The 9,498-nt window shown below is 40.6% G+C and overlaps 1 pseudogene; it reads left to right on the plus strand.

Annotated features, from left to right (window-relative positions):
- The first annotated feature begins 5,629 nt into the window (after positions 1–5,629).
- On the plus strand, positions 5,630–9,174 carry LOC100686805 (annotated as a pseudogene).
- The last annotated feature ends 324 nt before the right edge of the window (positions 9,175–9,498 follow it).

The raw sequence follows: 9,498 nt of genomic DNA on the forward strand, positions 1-9,498 counted from the left end.
CCTCAGTTTCCTCCTCTGCAAATAATGAGGCATAACTGGAAAATACTGAAAGCTTTCATTTTTAATATCTTGTGATCTAAATTGTCTCACAGTATATAGCTCTTCTCCAGACTATGAAAAAACCATCTCATTCATTTGGGGAATATAAAAAATAGTGAAAGAGAACAAAGGAGAAAGGAGAGAAAATGAGTAGGAAATATTAGTGAGGGTGACAGAACATAAGAGACTCCTAACTCTGGGAAATGAACAAGGGGTGGTGGAGAAGGAGGTAGGTGGGGGGATGGGGTGACTAGGTGACAGGCACTAAGGGGGCACTTGACGGGATGAGCACTGGGTTGCTATATGTTGGCAAATTGAACTCCAATAAAAAAATATATACAAAAAAAAGCCATCTTGTCCAAAAATATTTCCTACAAGGAAGTAATATTTAGGATTTTATCAAAGATGGTGACCTTTGAACATACAAATGCATATATTACATGACAGGAAAGGTAAGGTTTTTAAATTCTTTCCATTCTAAACAAATCTAAACAACTGAATATAACATACAAAAACTATACAACAGGGATGCCTAGGTGGCTCAGCAGTTAAGCGTCTGTCTTCGGCCCAGGGCATGAGTCCAGTGATCGAGTCCCACATCGGGCTCCCTGCATGGAGCCTGTTCTCCCTCTGCCTATGTCTCTGCCTCTCAGGAATGAATAAATAAAATCTAAAAAAAAAAAAACAAAAAACTATACAACATAAAATTTAACCCCAGAAGTGAAAATTTATCATAACACCAGTAAAATAAGCAGAATGCATTATAGCAACAAACTACATTTTTTAAAAAACATTAAATCATTAGATGCTGACTTGGTATTTATTAAAATGCCAATTTTAATTTTTTTTAAGTAAGCTCTACACCCGATGTGGGGCTTGTACTGAAAACAAAACTATACAAGGATGTCTTCTATTTTAATGCTAATTCAATGGTATTAAAATAACTTTCAGTGTGGGGCGGGGGGGGGGGGGGTGCCTGGGTGACTAAGTTGGTTAAGCGTCCAACTCTTGTTTTCAGCTCAGGTCATGATCTCAGGGTCCTGGGATTCAGCGGAGAGCCTGCTTGAGGATTCCTTTCCCTCTTCCTCTCCCACTCTACCCACTCCTCTCTCTCTCACACAAATATTAAAAAAAAAAAAAAAACAAAAAACAAAACAAAACTTTCAGTGGTTTTGCAAGTTCCAAAAACAGTTAAATATAAAATTCCAGTAAGAAATGTATAGAGGTTGACAAAATAGTAAGATACATCCAGAATAGGCAAAACTTAAAAAAAAAGGAAAAGGTATTAATAGAGTTATCTTCAAAGTTTTACTTCTCAAAGACAAGAGAATAAGACAAGTCATGGATTGGGAGAAAATATTTACAAAGATTCATCAGATAAACCAAAATATACAAAGAACTCTTAAAAATCAACAATAAGTTAATGAACCACCAAAGTAAAAAATGAGCAAAACAGGAATGCCCAGGTGGCTCAGTGGTTGAGCCTCTGCCTTTGGCTCAGGGCGTGATCCCAGGGTCCTAGCATCAAGTCCCACATTGGGCTCCCTGCAGGGAGCCTGCTTCTCCTTCTGCCTATGTCTCTGTGTTTCTCATGAATCTCATGAATAAATAAAACCTTTAAAAAAAATAGGCAAAGTAAGAGATTCCTCACTAAAGATGATATACAGGTACCAAATAAGGATATGAAAAGATGCTCAACATCAATGTCATTTGGGAACTGCAAATTAAAATAACAATGTTTAGGGTCACCTGGGTGGCTCATTTGGTTAAGCATCTGACTCTTGATTTTGGGTCACATCATGATCTCAAGGTCCTAAAATGGAACTCCATGTCAGATACCATAGTAAGCTGAGAGTCTGCTTGAGGATCCTCCTTTCTCCTTCTGCCCCTCCCCCCACTCACGCACACACACTTTCTCTCCCAAATTAATAAATCTTAAAAAAAAATAACAATGCCTAAGTATCATTGAGATCAAAGTGGAGCATCCAGAGAAAGGTTATTAAGAACCAAATGATAGGGGGGGATCCCTGGGTGGCTCGGAGGTTTGGTGCCTGCCTTTGGCCCAGGGCATGGTCCTGGAGTCCCGGGATCGGGTCCCGCATCGGGCTCCCAGCATGGAGCCTGCTTCTCCCTCTGCCTGTGTCTCTCCCTCTCTCTCTCTATGTCTATCACGAATGAAAAAAAAAAAAATCTTTAGAGGCCAGAGCATGACCAGAGAGAACCAGATAAGAGCCAAAGAGAGCAGAAACCTGGTTCTCTGAAAGGAAAAAAAAAAGAACCAAATGATAAATACTTGAGACAGCCAACACTAAGACATTTTGGAAAGTAAAAGCTTTACCTTCAATGTTAGGCCATCTTTCTAGAAATTTCACTTTTTCTTAATCATGAAGTATATGGACACTTCACTTCTGATCATGTAGGACTGGCTTGTCCAACATTCCTTTTGAGAACCAGAAGATAAATGAAACATAAAAAGCATCTGAAATGTCTAACAAGGGTGTCAAGAGTCAGAGACCAAGACCTTGGAGGGAAGAGAAGTGTGCTGAAATGAGCCTGAAATTCTGTATTACCCTAAACTATCCTCAAGGCATTTGTCTATTTGTAAGTAGTGTATGGCCAAGGGACTGAGAAGCCTAGCAGAAACTGATAGCTAAGAGGCTGAGAAACTCACTGAACTTTTGGCAGTTCACAGGTATATAGACACAAAACATGAAATTCAGGATTACTAAGGCAGCCAGGATTTGTTGGGACAACATCCCCAGAAGCAGCAAAATGTTTTAAGATGAGACTAACATTCTGCATTAATTTTTGCCATTTCCTAAGTGGTACATGTTGAGCAGAGGGATGCCTGGGTGGCTCAGTGGTTGAGCATCTGCCCACATCGGGCTCCCTGCATGGAGCCTACTTCTCTCTCTGCCTATGTCTCTGCCTCTCTCCTCTGTGTCTCTCATGAATAAATAAATAAAAATCTTAAAAAAAAAGAAAGAAAGAAAAGAAAGAAAGAAAGAAAGAAAGAAAGAAAGAAAGAAAGAAAGAAAGAAAGAAAGAAAGAAGCTGAGCCGAAAGTAGTGTCTATGAGGCTAAGAAGCCAAGCAGACCTATAGTTCAAAACCGGAGCTCAGGGACTGTCAAGAAAAGATGAGTGATAATGACCTCTCTAGTTAGAGAGATGGAAAGTCACAGAAGCACTACACTCTAGAATAGTAAACAAGAAATAGACCAGTCCTCACAACAACAGAAACACAATTTTGAAGCAGCTCAATCCTATATTGGATTAAGATGATTCACCTCTAAGTACCTACACAAAGCAAAGCCATGCTTTTCTAGAGTAGGATAACATCAGCCAGAGTCTGTTTTATTTCTGAAAATGTCAAATGACCAAAAAAAAGATGAAAAAAGGCCATAGAAAGATTTATGGGTGACCTACATATTGAAGTGACTAAATACGCATTTTATTTTTTTCTCATGTCCATTCATTCATGCATTTATTCAAACACCTGCCTTTCTCTAGCTTTATTAAGATATAATTGAATTTTGTGATAACTGTGATAATTGTGTGAGTTTAAATGTACAAGGTGATTTGTTATATGTATATCTTATGAAATAATTACCACAAGAAGACTAGTTAACATATTTATCACCTCACATAATTACCATTTTGTGTGTGTGGTAAGAACGTTAAAGATCTACTATCTTAGCAAATTTAAAGTATATAAAACATACAGCGTTGCTATCTATAGTTAGTATGCTATACATTAGATCCCCAGAACTATTCATTTAGAATTGGAAGTATGTACCCTTGGACCAACATCTCTTCATTTGCCCCAACCCCTAGCCCCTGGCAACCATCATCTAGCTCTGTTTCTATGAGTTTGGCTTTTCTAGGTTCCACACATAAGTGAGAATATGTACACACACACGCATTTGTTGAAGGACACTTAGGTTGTTTCTATGTCTTAGCTGTTGTGAATAATGCTGCAATGAACATGAGATGCACATATCTCTTCAAGATAGTGATTTCATTCCTTTGAATACACACCCAAAAGTGGGACTGCCGAGTCATATGCCAGTTCTATTTTTAATTTTTTAATGAATCCTCATAATGTTTTCTATAATGACTGTGCTTATTTGTATTCCCACCAACAGTGCACAAGAGTTCTCTTTTCTCCATATTCTTGCAACACTTGTGAACTCTTTAGACATACATTTTAAAGTGATTTTGATAAATGTGTTCAAGAAAATAGATGGCAAAATGGAGAATCTCTCCAGAGAACTGGAATCTATGAATTAGAATCAAACATAAATGCTAAAATTGAAAAGCATAATAACCAAAATTAAACACATTAGGAACAGAAGAATCAATAAACTAGAAGGGGGTCAACAAAAAATATTCTCACTGAAATACAAAGACAAAAAATGAGAAATACAGCATAAAATCACATGCCCCCTCGAACCAGTGTTTGTATCCCAGAACCTGCACATCAGAAAGCATAATGGTGGGTTTGAAGATGAGAGATGTTTAACAGCTCCAGCCGGATAAATATAAAAAGAAACCAGGGCAGCCGGTGTGGCTCGGCAGTTTAGCGCCACCTTCAGTCCAGGGCGTGATCCCGGAGACCCCGGATGGAGTCACATGGTGGGCTCTCCGCAGGGAGCCTGCTTCTCCCTCTGCCTGTGTCTCTGCCTCTCTCATAAATAAATAAATACTTTAAAAAAAATAGAAAATAAAAGAAACCACACCTCATTAATAAACGACTGAAAACCAAAGATATAGAAAATGTTAAAAACTGAGGGAGGCAAAAGACAAATACCTTTAAACAGCACCACCTTTAAGCCCAGGCAGCTGTGGTTCTGGCCTGGACTTCACTTTCCACCTGTCACTCTCCACAAGGTGGGGGACGGGGAGGGGGGGGGGACGGGGAGGGGGGGGGCGGGTCCTGCAGTCTGGCTGATCTGCCCACCTGCAGGCATCACACTCTGTAACTCGGACTCCAAACTGGGGCCTCGAATTCCCCGCGCACAGAGCCTCAGGCCCACCTCCAGCGCCGCGCACAGCCCCCTGTCCCGCAGAGGGCGCGCCCCAGGTCTGAGTGTGCTCAGAGCGGGGTGGTGCCGGGCAAATTCCTTAAGCAAGCAGACACCCTCTCCTCTTAGGAACCACCCAAGGGTGGGGCAAGAAGGGGCCTGGGGTCAGGGGCCTCCACGTTGGGGCCTAGGAAAGAAGCAGGGACGCGCCTGCCTTCGAAAGAACAACGAGTAGACTGAAAACTTCCCAACATACACGATGGCAGCCGTAAGGCAACGCACGGGTTGATATTCTGGAAATGAAAGAAAATAAATGCAGATGAAAATGAATGCAAAATGCACCTCACAACGAAAGAAAAACGTACCTCAATGATGGAGCGAGCTCCGCCGCCGCCCCGCACCTTGCGCCCAGCGCCCCACGGAAGTAGCGGACCCGAGCTTCCGGTGGTCCGGAAGCAGGCGCGCGGGGCATGCTGGTCCTGCCCGGTGGTCCCAGAGGGCATTGCGCGACGCAGCTGACTCCTCCCAGTCAGGTGGTGGGTGGTGCCTGGAGAGAAGACTGCCGGGAAGGCGGGAGGGGAAGAGCGGGTGCTGATGGGAGGAAATGCCGCTGCTGCAGGACGGCGTGGTATTCTGGGAGGAAACCCCATCCTCGAGGTGGTGGAAAGCTTCTTCCGCCACGAGGCCAGCATCCTGGAGGACAAGCTGGTGGCACACGCCCAGAACGAAGAGAGTGAGGAGCAGAAGCTGAGCGGGGGGGCGTGGCATCCTGCGAATCCTCAAGTCCTGCAACCCCTGCTGAGCCTGAGCTTCCCCGTCTCACGTGACAACAGCGGCGGGGAGGTCATCTGAGGTTATGGGGCCCAACACAGCCAGCACTGCATGCTCCCTTTACAGCAAAGATGTGAAGATAAAGTAAAGTTTTGGTTTCCCTTGTGACATCTAAATGCGCTGTGGTTGATGTGCCATTTGGGGGGTGCGAGTGCTGGTGTTAAGATTTATACCAAGAACCACACCAGTAATGAATTGGAAAAGATCACAAGGGGGATCATCAGGGAACTGACAAAAAGGCGTTTTATTGGTCCTGGCGTTGATGTGCCTTCCCCAGACATGGGCACACGTGAGCAAGAGGTGTCTAAGATTGCTGACACCTATGCCAGCACCATAGGGCATGTAAATTAAAACACATGCCTGCCATCCTGGTAAATCTGGGTCACATCCACCCACGTCCCTCTGTTACTGGCAATAATGTTTTGCATGGTATTGAAAACTTCCTTAATGAAGACTGTTTAATGAGCATTTCAGGAATGACACCAGGGTTTGGAGATAAAATATTTGCTTTTTAGGGATTTGGCAGCTTTGGACTCTCTGCTTACAGTGTAATTTTGCTAAATGTGTTGGTGTTGCTGAATCTAATGGGAGCATATGGAATTCAGATTGCAACATGGGTCAGTCCTGAGTTTCTCCAAGCCTAAACCCTGGGAAAGAAGCATCCTGCAAGCCAACTTCCTTGAGCAAAATATTCATCCCTGTTGCCAATGAGAAAAGCAGGTGACCAAATCCAGTGCACCCAGTCAAAGCCAAGACTATTGCTGAAGCTGCGAACAAGCTAACAACTCCAGAAACTGATAAGATTTTTCTTTTTTTTTTTTAATTGGAGTTCAGTTTGCCAACATATAGCATAACACCCAGTGCTCATCCCATCAAGTGCCCCCCTCAGTGCCCGTCACCCAGTCACCCCCGCCCCCGCCCACCTCCCTTTCCACCACTCCTTGTTCGTTTCCCAGAGTTAGGAGTCTCTCATGTTCTGTCTCCCTCTCTGATATTTCCCACTCATTTTCTCTCCTTTTCCCTTTATTCCCTTTCACTATTTTTTATATTCCCCAAATGAATGAGACCATATAATGATTGTCCTTCTCCGATTGGCTTACTTCACTCAGCATAATACCCTTCAGTTCCATCCACATCGAAGCAAATGGTGGGTATTTGTCGTTTCTAATGGCTGAGGAATACTCATTGTTTCTGAAGAGGAACATTATGGTTATTCCTCATCTACACTTGAATGCTGAAGGAGTGATAGTATTTTACTTTGAGTGGCTAAAGAATATAAATCATATCATCTATGGCTGTTTGATCTTCAAGTATGAAAGAGATTCTAACCACTGCTTTCTCGTGTCTGTCCAAGGTAGTTTAGAAAGAAAATTTATAAAACACCATCGAACTTTCCCCATTGTATCCACAGCAGGGTTCCAAAACAATATCCAGAAGGCAGTGTACTCTCTGGTTTAGCTTACACTATAGAGTTTTCTGCCAGGGAAATAATGTACACAGCCACAACGTATAATCTAAGATTGGACCTGAGAACAGCTGCCTGTGTCAGCACCACTGAGAAAGTCTTCAATGTGTACAGTGAGGCTGGTTTGACCTTCAAATAAATGAATCATAGCTGACTTCTTCACTATCCTCTTTACCTTTGACTTATCACAAGTTAAACGTAACTACAGAAAGATTTTTCTTTTATGGACATCATTCTCAATAACTCCGTCCAAATCAGCCTTTTAAGAAGAAAGAAATTAAGGGTCATCACATACATGTTGATGAGTGTGAAAGTGGAAATGACTGTGCCAGAGGGCCACTTTGGATATTTTGCCTTTAAATAAAAAGTCTTTTCATCTAACTATATGGTTCCTTGCTCCATAGCCTGTTCCCAACATGTTGATTACCTTTTGTTTCAGCTCAGCATTTACATAATTTTGCTCCAGCCAAGTCTGAGATTGGATATACTATAAATTTTATACAATTTAAGAAGTGGATGTGTGGCATTTTCAGAAGGTAGTATTGTCCTAAAATTACTTATTGTTATTTCATATCAGCAAAATAACTCAATTTCACAGATTACAAACAAAAATAAAAACTGTTTCTCATATGCATTTCATTCCTTTAGAATGATAGAAGTACATGTCGCTGTAATAAAATTGCCTTGCGTCATTTAAAAAGCCTAACCTTGACTCAAGCAGTAAGTGCTTATAGACATAAATGAAAAACTCATATTTTATGACATAAAATAGTATCATTTGTAGTTCATCCATACTGTATTATTGTACAGCAAAAATAAAAATCCAGATGGATTATCATTATCTTCATAACTACAGATGATGGAGACTATTTTTATTGTGGCTATCTGAATTTGCTAAATATAATTATGACATGTAGTCCAAATAATGCAATAATCTCCTTATCATGTTAATTTTTCATTTCTTTAAGGATCTATTGCACTAAGTAATTGAACAATAATTCAAGTAGAATAACCCAGGAAAAAACTATTTGGTCTTGGTGTCTGGAGTCTGGCTGACAGCTTAAGCATTGCCAATGTCTCCAGCCCTGCCTTATTCCATCTCCCTTTTCTTTTAGAGGCTCCAAATTCACAAAGCTTAAATAACAAAGTAGAGCTTAAAACATTGGATTGAGTGTTTACAATTTTTTTGCCCAAGACCTATTGAACAGTGGTATACCAATGAAATATTAGACATTAGGTATGTAATGAATGAGACTTTTTAAAAAAAACAATAATACTCTTTCAGAAATTGCTAACTACTTTGTAACTTCATGACTTAACCTGGTAATAAAAAACGTTGTTAAAAGTCTACCTTTTCAAGAAAAATTGAAAGGGAAATATTTTCAGGGAAACAGCAGCTAAGTACATTTAGCACCGGTATACTTTCACAACAGAAATACTGGAAGGATTTGCTTATATAGAGGGAATATGTTCCTAAATGGAAACATTGAAATAGAGGGATAAATTAAGAGCAACTGAAAGTTTAACGTGAGTTTAAGAATATTGGTCTGTATAGTAACAATAATGTCTTAAGGATTATGCACACGTCTCACTCACTCAGTTTTGCTCCTTTGTTTTGTTTCTTAAATTCCATATACGAGTAAAATCATGTGGTATTTGTCTTTCTCTGACTGACTTATTTTGCTTAGCTTTGTACTCTCTAGCTCCACCCATGTTGTTGCAAATGACAAGATTTCCTTCTTTTTTGTGGCTGAATAGTATATATGTGATGTGATATATTTATCACATCTTCTTTGCCCATTCATCTGTCGATAAACACTGGACTGCTTCTGTAGTTTTTGGCTATTATAAATAATGCAATAAACATAAGGGTGCATGTAGCCATTTGAAATAGTGTTTTGTATTTTGGGGGTAAATACTAGAAGTGCATTTACTGGATTGCAGGGAATGTCCACTCTTATGACTTATATTCAGCATAGCATTGGAAGTCCTAGCCACAACAATCAGACAACAAAAAGAAATAAAAAGCATCCACATTGGTAAAGAAGTAAAACTTTCAGTATTTGCAGATGACATGATACTATACATAGAAAATCCAAAAGACACCCTTTCCCAAAAAATACTAGAATTAATAAATG

Source organism: Canis lupus, chromosome 27, assembly GCF_011100685.1.
Source record: "Canis lupus familiaris isolate Mischka breed German Shepherd chromosome 27, alternate assembly UU_Cfam_GSD_1.0, whole genome shotgun sequence".
NCBI classification, from domain to species: domain Eukaryota; kingdom Metazoa; phylum Chordata; class Mammalia; order Carnivora; family Canidae; genus Canis; species Canis lupus.